Genomic DNA, 18,144 nt, shown 5'->3' on the forward strand with positions numbered 1-18,144 from the left:
TTTTCCTGAGTTCTTCTATTTTTTATCTGTATTTTCCATGAAAATGTCTGCCTTTTCTATAAATCTGTCCATTTCTTCCTCATTTTTGTCTGCTTTTTGCTTCAGCTCTTGGGTTGCTCTGAATATTAGAGATTTGAATTCCCTGTCAGGTAGTTCTAGTGCCTTTTCTTCTACTGGAAAGCCATCTGATGTTTTATTTTGTACACCTACTAGAACCATCCTGTCCTGTTTTTTTTAATATGTTTTCATATTATCTGCTGTCTTTGGGACATTCAATAGTTATTTTCTTCATTTCTTGATTGTAGATTTGTTTGTTTCATTATGCTTTTTTGTTTTATTTGGTTATGTCTGATCAGGCAGGCTGTGTGTACTTTCTTGTTTGCTTATCTGTAGCCACAATACTTTTCACCTCTTTGTCCAATGAGCAGGGACAGTTATTGAGTTATGGTGCAGCAGGGCAGGTCCAGCTGAAGGGGAGGGGCTTGGATGGGTTGTTTGTGGCACATACTAGGGCAGAGAGGGTGGGCCAGGAATCAGTGCTGGGCAGGTTCCAGTAGGCCATACCTGTGCTGTTTGGGGGTGTTATGTTCAGTGCACCGTACAGGTAGGCAGGAAAGAGGGGGTACGTTGTGATATGTGGAGCTAATATGGGTATGGGAAAAAGGAGAGAGAAACAGCTGAGCCACCGCAGCCAGCCAGGAAGCTCAAAGGTAGAGCAGCAGGGAGAGGATGGGGAGTAAGAAAGCATATATCGCTCATTACTGGCTGCTCTGTCTCCTGCTGGGAGTTCCATGAAGCTGCTTTCCCGTGCTCCAAGTTCATGGATCCCCGATAGGAGTCCAAGATGGTGAATCCACACTGTGCAAGCCGATAGGTAACCTCTGCACGTGTCTCTCTTTGCTTCTTGTCCTCTGAATCAGTTTCTTGTTCCATTCGGTGTTTGGCTGAGTTCTTTATCTCTTCATTTGACACTTCAGGTTCCAGGAATGATGTTTGTCTGTTTTACTTGGTTTTTCAGGTCGTTGCTGTAGAGGGATGGCATGATGCTTCTGTCTATGGTGCCATGTTGGCCGGAAGACTTTGTGCTGATCCTTATTAAAGAAATCATTTGTTCAGGTGAGGATCATTGGGAGCCATCTTGGAGGTTGGTACCATGCTAAGTTTAAGATGCCTAAAATGGCACATGATTGTCAAAAATCTGTCTGGGAAGAAGCAAGGATGTGAGACTATGTCTCACATACTTTGGACATGTTGTCAGGAGAGGTCAGATCCTGGAGAAGGACATCGTGCTTGGTAAAGTAGAGGGTCAGCAAAAAAGAGATGGATTGACATAGTGGCTGCAACAATGGGCTCAAGCATAACAATGATTATGAGGATGGCGCAAGACCAGGTAGTGGTTTGTTCTGTTATACATAGGGTCACTATGAGTTGGAACCAGCTCAATGGTACCTAACAACAACAACATTGCCAAAAAGGATTTCATAAATGATGTTCTAGTATGATTTGATAAGGTAAATTTGTCATTTAGTGCTATTTGGTGTATTAAGTATTGTCATTGGGGATGGATTACCCAATAAGCAAGGTATGCACAGGCTTACTTGTGCTTACTTATTAATCTGTAGTGTGCAATTTCACATGGGTTTCACCAAAGCAAAGATGTGAAAAACAGGTGAAATTGTGCACTGCAGATTAGTAAGTAAACACAATTAAGCTCATGTGTACCTTGTTTACTATAAGCCTGTGCTTACTTTGCTGGCTGGTTAATTCACCCCTGATTGTCTTATACTGTCATATGTAGAAACTTGCCTATTAGAAAAGACGATGAGTTCTATAGAATTATTTTTGTCAAAAGAATTATGTAATTGGTTAAGGAATGAAAAACACACCAATGTTTTATGGGGTAATATGAGTTCTGTGAACACATGTAGATTACGCTGTCATTTTTTTCCTCTACTCCTTTGGATAAAGAAGCCACAGGTCAAGGGGGTGGATTTTTTTTTTTTATTCTGAATGAATTTGACCTTGGATTAATTTATTAGCTCAGCTCCTCTCTGTAATCTGATAAGAAGGTATGTCAACCGTGTTTAAGCAACCTTGTTTATGACTCTATTAACCCAACGAGGATGCACATCAGCTACATTACTAGTTACCATTGCCTGTGATTCAACATTGTCTCCTAATTGGTAAATTACATCCACTTGGCATGCCCCTGGTGAAGACCTTGGAAATGCTCATGGTTTCTTACAAGAGCTATTGTCTCCTGTGGGCATAGGTCTCACTCTCATCTTCGCCCATTATCCTAAAATCTCAAAGAGAAGAGGTGAGGGGCTGCTAAATAGAATCCCATGAGGACTGCTATGAAAAAAAAATACCTGTTCCAATATAAATTAAACAACATAATGATAAAGCCAATAGGCCAGGAGATATTTATTCTACCCTTGGTCAGGAGAATGATGTCCCAAAAATTCTGCCTAAACATAATCTTAAAGAAAATAATCAATCATCTAAACTTTTCTCTTTGTTATGATGCATGGGAATGTTTGCTAGCCTTCATTCTGCAGCCTTTCTTTCCTGAAACAGAAAACTTTTTCCTCAAGTTGGTGCATAATGGAACAACTTCCTCAGCCTCATCTTTCTGTGTGAACTATCACTTCATGATGTTTGGAGGCCTACAGAAGATTCTCCCGTACATTCCTCTAGATATCAACTCATGGTATGTCCCTTATATAGACGCTAATGAACATGGATGGATTTTTAGTGGTACTTTAAAATCTTTGCATGATTATGCTACATGATATTCAAAACATAAATGTACAAACATTATTACCTCTTGGTGTCTGCTACTTTATAATAGTTAATGAAAGATGCTCCTGAAAATTGTCTCTGTTTCGTATATTATCCAACACCTTTTCAGTTAGAGATTGCTAAGATTGTCATGCTGCCACTCATGGGGTTCTTTAATACAAGTGACAAAGACTAACACAAGTGATATTATCTTGCTGTAGTGTCTTGGGTGTAGAATTTCTTGAAAAGGTCAGAGACCTGAGGAAGTCAGGGAGTAAGGCTTGAGGCTACCCAGGGAAAGCATTCCAAGCAAAAGAAACTGCAAGCACAGATGTTCTGAAGTAGGACTTTGCTGAGGGTTTTGAAGAACAGAAAGAAAGCCAAGAGCTGCTGAGTGGGGAGAGTAGATGAGACCAGAGATATAAAGCGACCCCAGATCTGGTAGGGCATTGCAGATCCCCGTATTTCAGCTACAACCTAAGAGAAAGGGGAAGCAAATGGGAGGTGTTCAGCAGAACGACCTGATCTGCCTACATTTTAAAAGAAGCATTCTGGCTGCAGTTGTGGAAAAAAAAACTATGGCAGGGGTGGAAGAGAAGGCAGGTTTGGAAGCAACAGGACCAGGAAGCTATTGCAGTCTTCCAGGTGAGGGATGATGGTGACTGTAGCATGGGTAGCACTGGATGTGGTGAGAGGGCCAACGCTGTATAGGTTCAGAAGGTAAAGTTTACAGAATGTGTCAATGAATTAGATGTGGGGTGTGAGTGAAAGAGAGAAGTCAAGAATGACTCCAAAACTTTGGCTTTCTCTATTGCCCATCTCTTTGGGTTTTTGTTGTTGTTGTTTTATTTTCCTATTACGGTAGTTTTTTCAACATTATCTTTAAAATTCTCCAATAATTTTATAATGTTATCATCTCTGAATATATTAGCGTTTTTGAAATTTTCTTCTACTTTTCTGTTTAAGTTGCTTTTTTAAAAAATTAATGTATTTGTTTCAGTTTCTGTCATTTCTAGTGGACGTTTCCTAAAATGCCCCGCGATTCTGCTCTTGAAGTTTAAGACTGAGGTACTAAAGAGCTGACAGAAAGCTCTGTGTGATAGGGTAGAGCTTTTTGACTAGTGGTCTATACTGTAGGGGTAGAAGGGGAACCTAGCAGAGCTGACCTTTTCTTGAAGGGGGCTACAAATGTCAGTGTTTTTAGTTCTCGCATTTTTGCAGGAGTCCAGAGAATGATTCTTCAAACTCCTTCCTTTGTGGAGGCAGGAGTCTCTTCAGCATTCAGAAAGCAGTTAGGGGGAGGGCAAGCAGAGCCTCACCATTCACTATTCAGGCATTCCTTTCATCCTCATTTCCTGTCTGGCACTTTATATTGCCTCCAGCTCTGCTCAGAGTCCAGAGTCTAGAGTTCTGGGAATAATTTTTTCAGCTCCAAGGGGAAAAAGGAGGAAGTGTTACCCTCCTATGTGGGGTAGGGTGGAGAATTGGAAACTAACTGCTCCTTACCAACTTCTTCCTTGTTTTTAGGCCCAAGCCTCACCCCAAAGCAGTTCCTAGGGGCTAAAATTTATAAGCCTCCCTGGGTTCTGCTTCTGGTACACTCTATGCAGGCCCTTATATCTCCACATCTCTTGCTTTTCAAGTCATTTCTCACTCCATCATTGGTTTTCCATCTTCATGTGCTGTATTGTGGTGTTACAGGTGCTTTGTTTCCTCCAAGGTAAAGTATGTACTTTTGTCTCTCATTCTCTTTGTTATGTTTAAATGATTTCTGAGGGCAGGAGGGCAGAAACACTTTTATTCTGTCATCTTAAACCTGGAGGATTCCCTGAGAATGGTAAAGGCATTACTCCTTTGAATTCCATCATCTAGGGCTGCTACTAAGAACAATGTTGTTTTTATTCTCATTTCATTATAGTTGGCCTGCTCTTTCTCTCTAGGAAAGGTCGCTGTGTGACATAAATGGTTTGTACTCAACTACTAACCTAAAGGTTGGTGGTTCAACCTCACCCGGCAGTGTCGCAAAAGAAAGACCTGGCTAACTGCTTCCATAATGATTACAGCAGATAAAACCCTATGCAGCAGTTTCACTCTGAGACACATGGAGTGGCCGTAAGTCAGAACTGACTCCACAGAAACAGGTTTGGTTTTTGGTATTTTTTTTCTCTCTAGGAAAGTGTAGTATAGTTTCATTATATTTAGCATGTGGATTTTCAAAATGATGTGTCTGAGAGGGGTCTTTTTGTTTATTCTACTTGAAATTTGGTAGACCCTTTCCATTTGAAGACTTATGTCTCATTCAGGTGAGGAAAATGTGCTTACATAATTTATTTCATATTTCTTTGATAATGTCTTCTCATTCATTTTTACTATAGTTCAGCTGTCATTGAACCAGAATAACAGAGAATTCCTCTGTTACTAACACAAGCCTAGCACTACGTAACAAGCAAAAACCTAGAAAGAAACTTCCTCTGCAGTGCAGTCGTTCGGAGATGGCTGAAAGCTGATGAGGAGACAAATGCAAAGAAAAACCCTCCAGCACCCCTGATATCCTCGCATGCATGAGACATGTTTGTGTAGACCCAAGTATCACATTTCTTCTATCTGAAGAACTTCCTTAATACTTCTTGTTATATGCTGCTGGCAATGAATCTCCTCTTTTTCTTTATTTATGTTTATTTACCCTTAACTTTTGGAAATATTTTTGCTGGGTATAGAAATCTGGCCTGGTGCATTTTCTATCATCATTTGAAAACAGTCACTCCATTTTGTACAGTACTGCATAGTTTGTAATGCATAGTCTGGCATCGTTTCTATTTTTGTTTCAGAGGGCAGCTCAAAAAGACAAAGTAAAGTATTATAATGAAATTTGCAAAGACCTGGAAATAGAAAACCAAAAGGGAAGAACAGGATTGGCATTTCTCCAGGTGAAAGAATTGAAGAAAAAATTCAAGCCTGGAGTTGCAATACTGAAGGATTCTGTGGGGAAAATATTAAACAAGGCAGGAAGCATCAAAAGAAGATGGGAGGAATACACAGAGTCACTATACCAAAAAGAATTGGTCAACATTTAACCATTTCAGTAGGTAGCGTATGATCAGGAACTGACGGTACTGAAGGAAGAAGTCTGAAATGCACTGAAGGCACTGGCGAAAAACAAGGCTTCAGGAATTGATGAAATACCAGTTGAGACGTTTCAACAAACGGATGCAACACTGGAAGTACTCACTCATCTATGCCAAGAAATTTGGAAGACAGCTACCTGGCCAACTGACTAGAAGAGATCCATATTTACACCAATTCCCAAGAAAGGTCATCCAACCAAATGTGGAAATTATTGAACAATACCATTAACATCACACAAAAGTAAAACTTTGGTGAAGATCATTCAAAAGCAGCTACAGCAGTGTATCGACAGTGAACTGTCAGAAATTCAAGCCAGATTCAGAAGAGGATGTGGAACCAGGGATATCATTGTCGATATGAGATGGATCATGGCTGAAAGCAAAGAATGCCAGAGAGATGTTTACCTGTGTTTTATCAACTATGCAAAGGCATTGGACTGTGTGGGTCATAACAAATTATGGATAACACTGCGAAGAATGGGAATTCCAGAACACCAAACTGTGCTCATGAGGAACCTGTACATAGGTCAAGAGGCAGTAGTTCAAACAGAACAAGAGGATACTGCATGGTTTAAAGTCAGGAAAGGTGTGCATCAGGGTTGTATCCTTTCACCATACCTATTCAATCTGTATGCTGAGTAAACAATCTGAGAAGATGGACTATGTGAAGAAGAACAGGGCATCAGGGTTGGAGGAAGACTCATTAATAACCTTCCATGTGCAGATGACACAACCTTACTTGCTGAAAGTGAAGAGGACTTGAAGTACTTACTGATGAAGATCAAAGACCACAGCCTTCAGTATGGATTATGTCTCAATATAAAGAAAATGAAAATCCTCACAACTAGATCAATAAGCAGCATTGTGATAAACAGAGAAAAAATTAAAGTTGTCAAGGATTTTATTTTACTTGGATTCACAAACAACGCCCACAGAAGCAGCAGTCAAGAAATCAAAAGACGCATTCCATTGAGCAAATCTGCTACAAAAGACCTCTTTAAAGTGTTGAAAAGCAATGATGTCACGTTGAAGATAAGGTGCACCTGACCCAAGCAATGGTGTTTTCAGTCACCTCATATGCATGAGAAAGCTGAATGACGAATAAGGAAGACTGAAGAAGAATTGACATCTTTGAATTGTGGTGTTGAAGAAGAATATTGAGTATACCATGGACTGCCAAAAAAATGAACAGATCTGTCTTGGAGGAAATACAAACAGAGTACTCCTTAGAAGCAAAGATGGTGAGACTATGTCTCACATACTTTGGACATATTATCAGTAGGGATCAGTCCCTGGAGAAGGACATCATGGTTGGTAAAGTGGAAGATCAGTGAAAAAGAGGGAGACTCTCAATGAGATGGATTGATACAGTGGCTGCAACAATGGGCTCAAGCATAAAAACGACTGTGAAGATGGCACAGCACTAGGCGGTATTTTGTTCTGTTGTACGTAGGGTTGCTATGAGTCAAAATTGATTTGACGGCACCTAACCACAACATATTTATTTATTTATGCGTGTGTGTGTGTATATGTATATATAAAGGAATTAGAAAGATGTATCATGCAAACACTAATTTAAAGAAAGTTGGAGTGGTTATTATCAGGAAAATGAATATTACCAGAGAGAAAGAGGGACACTGCTTAATGATAAAAAGGCCGATTCACCAAGAAAACATAATAATCCTGAATGTTTTGTGCATTAACAAAAGAATGCCAAAATACATAAAGCAAAAACCAGTGGAAACAGAGAAATTGACCAATTCATAATAATAACTAGAAATTTCAAAACTCTTCTCTCAGTAGGAAACCCTGGTGGCGTGGTGGTTAAGTGCTACAGCTGCTAACCAAAGGGTCAGCAGTTCAAATCCACCAGGCACTCCTTGGAAACTCTATGGGGCAGTTCTACTCTGTCCTAAAGGGTTGCTATGAGTTGGAATCGACTCGACGGGACTGGGTTTGGTTTGGTTTTTTCTCTCAGCAATCAATAGAACAAGTTGACAAAAAAAAAAAAATTGCTGAGTGGAATACCTAAACACACTGTCAAATAACTAGTCCTAACTGATATTTTGTAGAATACGCAGCAGTAGAATAACATTCCTTTTAACTGTTCTGAAACATTCATAATGATAGACTATACTGTGTGCTATAAAATAAGTCTCAATGAATTTAAAATAAATCATACGGAGTATGTTTTCTGACCACATTGAAATTAAACTAGTAATCAATAATCGAAAGATAACCAGGAAAACTCCAATTATTTTGGAAATTAACCAACATACTTCTAACTGAAAGGAGTAAGTCGAAGGGGGAAATAGAAAATACTTTGAATGGAATAAAAATAAAGACATACCAAAATTTCTGGGATGCAGATCAACAGTGCTTCAAGGAAATGTATAGCATTAATTCCAATCAAAATTTCATCAGGCATTTTTTGTTAGAAATCAATAAGCCTACCTGCAAAAATGGCAATGATTAAAAAAAAAAAAAAGACATAAACAAATACTGATAAGGTTTTGGGGAGATTAGAACCCTTATCCACTGCAAATGGATTGTCAAACAGTACAACTACTATGAAAAATGGTATGACACTTCCTCAAAAAGCTAGAAATACAAATACCTTATGATGCAGCAATCTCACTTCTAGGTAGCTACCCTAGAGATCTAATAGCAATGACACAAATAGACATATGCACACCTATGTTCACTGCAGCATTAGTGACAATAGCAAAAAGATGGAAACAACCTAAATGCCCATCAATGGATGAATGAATAAACAAAATGCGGTACATACATACAGTGGAATTCTTTGCAGCTATAAAGAATAATGATGAGTTCTCAAAATATAACATGGATGAACCTGGAGGACATTATGCTTAGTGAAATAAGTCAACCCCAAAAGGACAAATATTGTTTGATCATGCTCTTATAAGAAGCCGTTAATAGGTATATATACAGAAACCAGCATTCATTGGTGGTTACCAGGGATTGGAGGGCGAGGGAGGGGCAATCACTTTCTGGGTAGTAGATGCTTGTTATTTTGAGTGATGGTGAAGGCAATACCAAATATGGGTGAATGATGATACTAAGAAGCACACAAAAATAAAGGATGTTTAAGGCAATACCAAATATGGGTGAATGATGATACTAAGAAGTACACAAAAATAAAGGACGTTTTTGGTAAATGCTATACCATGTACAAGTTTACAACAACAGCAATAACAACCAAAAAATGTGTTTGTGGTTACATAGGTAGATAAGTGTACATATATGTGTATATGAAGGTATGTTGTTGTTATTAGGTGCCATCAAGTCAGTCCCGACTCACGGCAACCCTTTATACAACAGAACAAAACACTGCCTGGTCTGCACCATCCTCACTATTGTTGTTATGCTTGAGCCAATTGTTGCAACCACTGTGTCAATACATCTCATTGAGAGTCTTCCTCTTTTCCACCGACCCTCTACCAAACATGATGTCCTTCTCTAGGGACTGAACCCTCCTGATAATATGTCCAAAGTATGTAAGATGTAGTTTCGCCATCCTTGCTTCTAAGGAGCATTTTAATTGTACTTCTTCTAAGACAGATTTGTTATGAATGTATAGATGTGTATATAAGGGTGTATGTGTACGCATATCTGTAGGCATGAGTATATACATGTATGTGCGTACTGCATATATATTCATATATATAATAAAACACATAGGAGGCACAGTTGCAGATACTTCCTAGACATAACCAAACACCTTGTGAGATTGGTTTACTGGATTTGAAGGCTTAGGACTGAAGTCTCGTGCAACAACTCAGTCAATTGGCATAACACAGTTTATGTTCTACATCCTAGTTTGGTGAGTAGCATCTGGGATCTTAAAAGCTTGTGAGTGGCCATCTAAGATACAACTATTGATCTCTACTCATCTGGAGCAAAAGATAAAGAAGGAAAACAAAGACTCAAAGAAACTAGTCTATAAACTAATAGCCTGCATGAACCACATCAGTTCTATCCTACTACCACTGACTATTCTGACCAAGGACACAACAGAATGTCCCAGATAGAATGGGAGAAAAATGTAGAACAAAACTCAAATTCTTAAAAAAGACCAGACTTACTTGACCAGTAGAGACCAGAGGGGCCCCCAAGACTATTGCCCTGAAATACCCTTTGAAGTTTGTACTGAAACCATACCCAGAGGTCACCTTTCAGCTAAATAACAGATTGATTCATAAAATAAATAATATCACCCGTGAGTACTGTGCTCCTTTAAAAAATCATCTATATGAGACCAAAAGTCAAATTTACACTAAAGCAAAGATGAGAAAGTAAGGCAGAGCAGTGAATCTAGATTAATGGAAATGGAACAACCAGAAAGGAAATAATGAGAATGTTGACACATTGTAAAGAACGTAACCAATGTCACTGAAGAACAAGTATGGAAATTGTTAAATGGGAACCTAATTTGCTGTTTGAACTTTCACCAAAAACACAATAAAATATCATAATAAAAAAAGAAATCAATACACTAAAAATGTATATGCAAGTGCACAGGATAAGACTACTAATGATGTCTACTTTTTTATTTTAACATTTCTTAAATTAAACATTCATATTGCTCATGTAATTAAAACAAAAATTACAGTGACACCAACCCCAAAATCTAAGGGATGTCTTAGGAAAAAAGCAAAAATGAGCAAAGGGGAAAAGACTGATGAAATTTGTATCAGTGAGAGAGAGGAAGAGCACATGCGTGCATGCGTGTGTGTGTGTGTGTGTGTATGATGGAAGGGATGGCAAAGGAGTTCTTTCAAGCCCTAAATTCTATAAATAGAAGGGTAGCGAGCGCTGGGACCATAGTAATCCTGGCCAGCCTGGCAGAAAAGGAGTACTAAAGATGTGTTGAGAAGAGGGATCTTTTCTGTCTTATTTCTGTCTTATTCACTGTTGTACATTCACCACCTAGTTACAGTGCTCAGCAGTCAGGAAATGTTTGTTGAAGAAAGAAAGGATTGAGGAGAGGGAGGATGGGAGGCAGGAGTGGGAGGAATAAATGAAGGAAAGGAGACTAAAATCCAAGATAGGGCAGAGCACTATGGATGGTGGAAAGAAGAAAGCACCTATCAGATGCGTGGAGCTGTTGAAACTTGAGCACTTGTAGCTGAGCAGGAGCTGGCTTCAGGGCTTGGACAATGCAGCAGAAAGAAAGCCCGGTCCTTTGAGGCTGAGAACAGAGAAGGGCTGAACTGGAGGGCTGAGGCTCACGATCAAGGGTCAATCCTCTAAAACTTGTTACAGAGATTGTCTTTACAGCATGAGAAATAGGTGTACTCATCTCGATAGACTATGGTCGTGGGGTTGCACGTAGTCCCACATGTCTGGGTTCCAAATATAAACTTGTTACCTGGAGAAGAAGAAAGACAAGAAAAGGGGATCCTGATTTCTGCCTTCAATCACTCTTCAAGAAGGCAAGCGTTTGCCACATAAGTGGTAAGCAATAAACATTTGTTGGAAAATCAGTGATTCAGTGAGTGAGGAGAAACAGCACATTGCCCTGGGTGTCAAGTTGCTTGGTGGGAAGGGACTGAGATGACTGAGGTGGGCCTCTGGTGGATCACCCTGTCCCAGCCCCAAATCTTCCCCAACAGAGCCTCCAGCTCTAAGAAGGCTTTCCACAAACAAACCCCAGTGGAATTTTTATAGCCAAATTCCTGTCATCCCTCAGGATTTAACAGCACCCATTTGCCTGTTGTTCTAGCAGCACCCAAGAACCCAGAGACCCCTCAGCAAGTACCTTTTCTCCTGACAGGTCTACTGGTTCATCAAGAACCAGTGGCAATACAGCACCAAACCAGAGAACACTGTCCCAAATCTTTAGGGAAAAAAAATCCTCGCACACTCTCTGCTCCTACCCACTACGGCTCCTGAGAGAGCCACCTCCCTCAAGATCAGGCTACTCAGTACCCACCTACCTCCATAGAACTTCTTCAGAACACACTGCTGGTCCTTTTGAGCTTGGCAGATGGTTCTCTTAGTCCAGCAAGTCCCATTAAAACCGATAAAATGACATTTGTAACATTTCAGAGCTAGAAAGTAAAAACCAGCATAATGAGTCTCTTTCTGGGCTCAGTTTGCCAGCCACGTACCCCACACCTAGCACGAACCATGGCCAGGTCTCCACTGGTATTGGCCTGGGTGAATGTGTTGAAAGCTCAGTTTGATTTCTGTGTGGTTGGCTTATGCCTCTGGAGCCTCTTCCACGTATAGGGGTGTTGGGGCCTGCATCAAGGGCCTTTCTGGGGAGGAGGATACGTGTCTGGCGGCGGGGTCTCGCCCAAGTAGAGACAGAATCTCTATACTCACAAGTACTCAGGCTTCCTGAAATAGACCATGCTGCCAGAGGGTGAAAATCATGACTTACATTACAACTCCCCAAGATCCCAAATCCTGTGACCTGCACCCCTCCTCCCAGAACAACCATCATCATCTGCCCTCATCACTCACATATAGCCTTCCTAGCACCCTGTCAACTCAAATTTAGGGCTCTCAGCAAGAAAGCTGAGAGTATCAGGGAGTATCAGGGTTAGAATCTGAGGTAGTATGGGGAAGAGCCTGAAGTAAAATAGGCGAGGGAGGAGAAAGAAAGGAAAAGGAGCAAAGTGAGGCCAAAAGTGGAGGAGTAAGCAAAGGAGAGTGGAAAGGGTGAGGAAAATGAGTGGGGTAGGGTGGAGGCTGTGGAGACCACCTCTAAAGTGAAGGTTAGGGCCATCCTTGCACATCACCTCATGGTCCAACAATCCACAGCCACCTGCATGTGTTCTGCTCACCTGTACTCTTAAACGTGTCCAGCTCCATCTCCCTCTCCAGGAGCTCACCTTGCAGGAAGCCCAGCAGCAAAGAGAGGCCCAGGAGCAGCAGCAGGAGGCACTTACCCATCTCAGAGCCCAGCACCAGGGAGGAGCAGGAGGCAGGGTATAGCTGGTAAGTACCTTAAAAAAAAAAAAAAAAACTTAAGTACCTTAGGCACAGAGAATCTCTGGTTTATAACCTGAAAAGAGCAGCCAATGGGATCCCAGGTGTACTCCTCTTGCCTCAGGGATACTCTGGCCCTGGCTTCATCTAGCAACCCTGACTCTGCTCACCTCAAGGTCAGGCAAGGGAGCCATGTGTTTTTGTAACCTTTCTGTCTCCTTTTAACTAGCTTTAAAATGGTAGAATCATGTCTGCCTTATTCGGCCAAAGGATTCGTAAGATTCAAGTGAGTTATTGACTCTGGAGGCATCCGAGGCCTCAGAGTTCTACTTCCCTGAATGTGGTGAGATCAAGATATTTGAAGCTTCCAGTAAAATAAGTTTAGACAATGAATACGTGCCTTGGCTGCTGCTAAAGAAAGCCCTGAAACCAAAATAGCAGTGGGAGGCTTGCCTTCCAGAGTGCATTCCAGACTAGATGTTGTTAGCTTCTGTCCAGTCAGCACCCGATTCATGGCTACCCGATATGTTACACAGTAGAACTGCTCCATAAGGTTTTATTAGCTGTAATCTTTATGGAAGCAGATCACCAGATCTTTCCCCCAAAGAGCTGCTGGGTGGTTTCAAACCCCCAGCCTTTCTTGTAGTAGCTAACACAAACCACTTACGTTCCCCAGTCTCCTTCTAGACTAGATCCAAAACCAACAAAACCTGTTTCTGTCAAGTTGATTCTGACTCATAGCAACCCTATAGGACAGTAGAACTGCCCCATAGGGTTTCCAATGAGTGGTTGGTGGATTCAAACTGTCAATCTTTCGGTTAGCAGCTGAGCTCTTAAACACTGAGCCACCAGGGCTCCTCTAGACTAGATCCAAAAAAACACCAAACCTGTTCCCATTGAGTTGATTCCGACTCATAGCGACCCTATAGGACAGAGTAGAACTGCTCCGTAGAGTTTCCAAGGAGCACCTGGTGGATTTTGAACTGCCAACCTTTTGGTTAGCAGCCGTAGCTCTTAACCACTATGCCACCAGGGTTTCCCTAGACTAGATTAAAAAAAAAAAAAAAACAAACCCAGTGCCATCGAGTCAATTCCAACTCATAGCGACCCTATAGGACAGAGTAGAACGGCCCCATGAAGTTTCCAAGGAGCACCTGGTGGATTATATAGAGAAGTCTATTTACTTAAATCTGCTGGGTTTTGGGTCTGCTGGGCACACAGATGTGCTGTATTATAAATGTCCCCTTACCTGCTCCCTAACTGCTAATGGACATAATAGCTATTAATGGGCACAGAGTATGTGCCTTAGAGGGAGACAATAGCCCTCTGAAGAAACCCAGGACTGCGTTAAATTATCCTACCAGGACAAAGGGGGAAAGAATGCTCCTGAGGCCAAGTAAATCTAGAATAACCAGTAGGAGATGGTCACTACCCCAGATCAGGGGCTATGAATAATGTCTGTTGCTCTGTGGGTGGCCTTCTACTTTCATGACCCCTTCCACTTTAACCTTTTATTATGCCCCCTACCTTTTCTCTATACATTCTATTTGTCATATGGACATGGCTCCCTGTTAGTATCTAATCCCAGCAGAGAGGAGCTTCAGCATTCATTTCCCATGGTGCCAAAGGGGCATGCATGGGTGTGATATCACACCCTAGACTACAGGCTAACTTCAGGGAGCCTTGGCTGATGATAATGTATGCAGTTCTACTCATCCTTGTCCTGTTTATTCTGTGAGTAATAAACACCTATTGACCATACCATTGGAATACTGTCTGGCCTGTGCTCTTCTCCACATGATACTCTCTAAGAACTTGTAAACAAGGCACATTGCACAAGCTGATGAATGGAATTTTCAAATGCTGATATCAAGAAAAATCTCTGTAGTTAAAGCTTCAGGCTTCTCCATAGCTCTAGTCACACCCCAAGACCTGGGTCCTCCCTTACCTAACCACCAGATTTAAGAATTTACATCCTCTTTCCTCTCTATATCACTTCTCCCAGCTTAAGAACAGAAAATGCACTGAAGTAGAGGACATACTCCAGAGAGGTGTAATTCATCCCTACCGCACCCCAGAACAACATAGGACATCAATTGACAGCTTGCCATATGCCAGGCATGGTGCTAAATGCTTGGAAACTATTATTCCAATTGATTTTCACACAGCCGCCTATATTATCACCATTTTATTGACGGAAAAACTAAGGGGAAAGTTTAGGGGGCAGTGAGTTTATGTTAATGGTGGAGGAATAATTTGGAAAAGGAGAAGGGTTGTACAACATGAGGAATAATCACTGTCACTGAATTGTACATGTAGAGATTCTTGAATTGGTGCACGTTTTACTGTGTATGTTTTCACCAAAAAAAAAAAAAATGTATATATAAATCAATCCTGGTTTATCAAAATGTGGAGGTCAGGATCCAAGACACGTAAAATGGAGGACAACCACACAATATTGGGAATCATGGCCTAGCCAAACTGACACATAATCCCAACCATCACAGGTTCCATATACCTTATTTGCATAGTCCCACTCAATCACTGTCTAGATCGCAAAGATCATAGCTAGAAGGGCCATGTTGAGTACACAACCATGCGTCCTCTGTTTCTGTTCATCTGTTCTTGGGTGCACTCCACATTGATCAGAGATCTTTGTGAAATTTCCTATGCATACAGAGGAATCTGAAATTCTGGGCCTCAGTTTCTTTTTTTTAAACAATACGTCCTCCTCTTGGAAATAACCTCAAAGGTACTGAGAGCTTGATCAAATATTTCCATCACTGCTCAGTAGAGATATTCATTGAAGAAAGCCGAAATCTGATCCTGTTGTTGTGCTTGTTTCTGTGGACTGACTGATGATGGTGGATATCATTTGCCATCTTAGAAAGCTGTACACAAGTATTTGAGATCCTTGAGATTATACGTTTTAGGAAGGTGATTACAATGATAGTGACTAATAGGGCAATACTCAAAGTTTGAAAGATTCCTCTGAGCCAAGATTTAGCCGGGAGAGTAAATCCCATGGAGTTTCAATTTTCACTTTGACCAGTTCGGCAGCTTCTTATGCATGAGCTTCAGCTGCTCCAACACTTTGATGAATTTCATGCTAGGTGTCATTTGTGTACACACAGCACTGTGACCCAAACAAAGCATGAAACACTTTCTTGTGAGATCAACATATAATCTGAAGATTATCTAGTCTTTTTTTTAGTGTCATTTCATGAATTTCTGATAATTCTTTGGATAGTGAAAAGATGCCTTGCCTAAGTTGTGACACTGAGTTGTGTAGTTCTAATGCTACTTTGTCTAGCACTATTTGTAATCTTAGAGTTTATCTTCCAAAACATGAAAGTTCAGCTCCCATGACTAAAGAAATTGTACCCAAAATCAAGCATCCTATAAGTTTGCCTTGCGTTAGAGGATTTTTTCTAACTTCCTTTTAGTGCTGCATCTAAATGGCTAATGGTTTATTCTTTAGTTTCTACATTGTTGGTCCTTCTCATATTCCTAATTTTTCTTTCAGGTAAATGATTATTTATGGACACATGGAAACAGCATAAGCTGTTTTACAGGTAGAAAACACAATCATTAGTTGCCTGTGGTTTACAAAGAGGTGTAAAGCACTCAAAGTTAATGAACAGGACCAGTATCTGATAGCCCACAACGGCTTGCTACGATTATCTATTGAAACATAAATTTGTATAGTTACTCTACTTTTGCTCAAAGACAATCTCAAAACAAAGTTATTCTTGATCTTAAAATAAATGTATTAGTTACTTACTGCTGCTAGATAAGTAGGGAAGACCCCCTGAGAATGGTAAAGACATAACTCCATTGATTTCCAGCATCCAGGGCTGCTACTGAGAAGAAAAATGTCATTTTATTCTCATTTCTTTGTAGCTGACCTGCTCTTTTTCTCTAGGAAAGTGTAGTATCTTTCCTTTATAATTGATGTCTGAGTTTCTTAGTGCCTATATAGCAGACAGAAATACCACAAGTGGGTGGCTTTAACAAACAGATGTTTATTTTCTCACAGTTTAGAAGGCTAAAAGTCTGAATTCAGGGTGCCAGCTCTAGGGGAAGGATCTCTCTCTTTTCACTCTTGCAGAAAATCCTTGTCTCAGCTTCTGTGGCATTCTGTACTTCCTTGGAGATCTCCATGTGGCATCTATCTTTCCCCTTTCATGCTTCTCTGTGTCTAATTTGCTCCTTTTATATCTAAAAAAATTAGGAGATTTAAGACACACCCTACACTGATATGGCCTTATTAACTTGACAAAGAAAATCCAATTCCCAAATTAGATTACATCCACAGGTATAGGGATTAGAATTCTAACATATATTTTTGGTGAACACAATTCAATCCATAACAATAATGTTGCTCATAAGTATTTACATAGGTGCAGCAAGAATGGTGGTTTTATCATATAGGCCTTTTAAATCTGCTTTGCTGGAATTTTTCCTAGGAAATCTCAGATTGAATATGTAAAAGCTTCTCCAAGCTAGGAAGCCAAGACAAGAGCTTGCCACCAGATTTTACCTCTAGTACTTTTTTTTACCCACAGATTTGGGTAAGTTCCTGTCCTCCTGAAGTCCCAAAATATAATACACCTATGATGGTTAAGGTTGTGTGTCTACTTGGCTGAGTCATGATTCTCAGCGGTTTGGCAGTTATATAATGATGTAATTTGGCAGTTATGTAATGATGTAGTCATCCTCCATGATGTGTTCTGATACTTCCAGTGATCTACCATCTGACCTGCCAATCTTGGGTTTGTCAGACGCGAGACAAAGTCTTGCCATCCTTGCTTCTAAGGAGCATTCTGGCTGTATTTCTTCCAAGACAGATTTGTTCATTCTTCTGGCAGTCCATGGTGTATTCAGTATTCTTTGCCAACACCGTAATTCAAAAGCATCAATTCTTCGGTCTTCCTTATTCATTGTCCGGTTTTCACATGCATATGAAGTGATTGAAAACACCATGGATTGGGTCAAGCGCACTTCAGTCCTTAAAGTGACATCTTTGCTTTTTAATGCTTTAAAGAGATCCTTTGTAGCAAATATGTCAGTGCAACGTATCCTTTGATTTCTTAACTGATGCTTCTATGGGCATTGATTGTGGAGCCAAGTAAAATGAAATCTTTGACAATTTCAATTTTTTTTTTTTTCATTTATCATGATGTTACTTATTGGCCCAGCTGTTTTTGTCCATTTTTGTTTTCTTTGTGTATAGGTGTAATGCATTCTGAAGGCTGTGGTCTTTGATCTT

The 18,144-nt window shown here is 40.4% G+C and overlaps 1 long non-coding RNA gene across 3 annotated transcripts in view; it reads right to left on the reverse strand.

The window, feature by feature from the left end:
* LOC100662617 (uncharacterized) overlaps positions 1-18,144 on the reverse strand; it is a 76,195-nt gene that overhangs the window by 28,182 nt on the left and 29,869 nt on the right. For all 3 annotated transcript variants that reach the window (XR_002783648.2, XR_002783647.2, XR_002783645.2), the window contains 3 exons: positions 12,728-12,889; positions 11,873-11,986; positions 8,260-11,304 (listed from right to left, as the gene is read on the reverse strand). This is a non-coding gene — a long non-coding RNA (uncharacterized LOC100662617). The remainder of the gene's footprint in view (positions 1-8,259; positions 11,305-11,872; positions 11,987-12,727; positions 12,890-18,144) is intronic.

Source organism: Loxodonta africana, chromosome 7, assembly GCF_030014295.1.
Source record: "Loxodonta africana isolate mLoxAfr1 chromosome 7, mLoxAfr1.hap2, whole genome shotgun sequence".
In the NCBI taxonomy this organism is placed as follows: Eukaryota; Metazoa; Chordata; class Mammalia; order Proboscidea; family Elephantidae; genus Loxodonta; species Loxodonta africana.